Source organism: Arachis ipaensis, chromosome B06 (genome assembly GCF_000816755.2).
Source record: "Arachis ipaensis cultivar K30076 chromosome B06, Araip1.1, whole genome shotgun sequence".
NCBI classification, from domain to species: domain Eukaryota; kingdom Viridiplantae; phylum Streptophyta; class Magnoliopsida; order Fabales; family Fabaceae; genus Arachis; species Arachis ipaensis.
Window position 1 is genome coordinate 5,060,090 of NC_029790.2, and position 233 is coordinate 5,060,322.

The window sequence follows — 233 nt, forward strand, 5'->3', positions numbered from 1 at the left end:
GATAACAATATGTACTCTCAGTTACTCTGTGATTTTTTTTCAATTTTAGGTTTTGTATTTGTTTATACGACAAATTCACTTTGTCTGAATCTTCTTCTTTCACTTAATCTTATTTTCTTCAATAAAATTCAACCCAGATCACGATTTTATCACACACAATGCAAAAACATAAATCAAAATCAGAAAATGAAAGCGCGCCAAGAACTCAGAAAATGAATTTTTAATTTCATAAC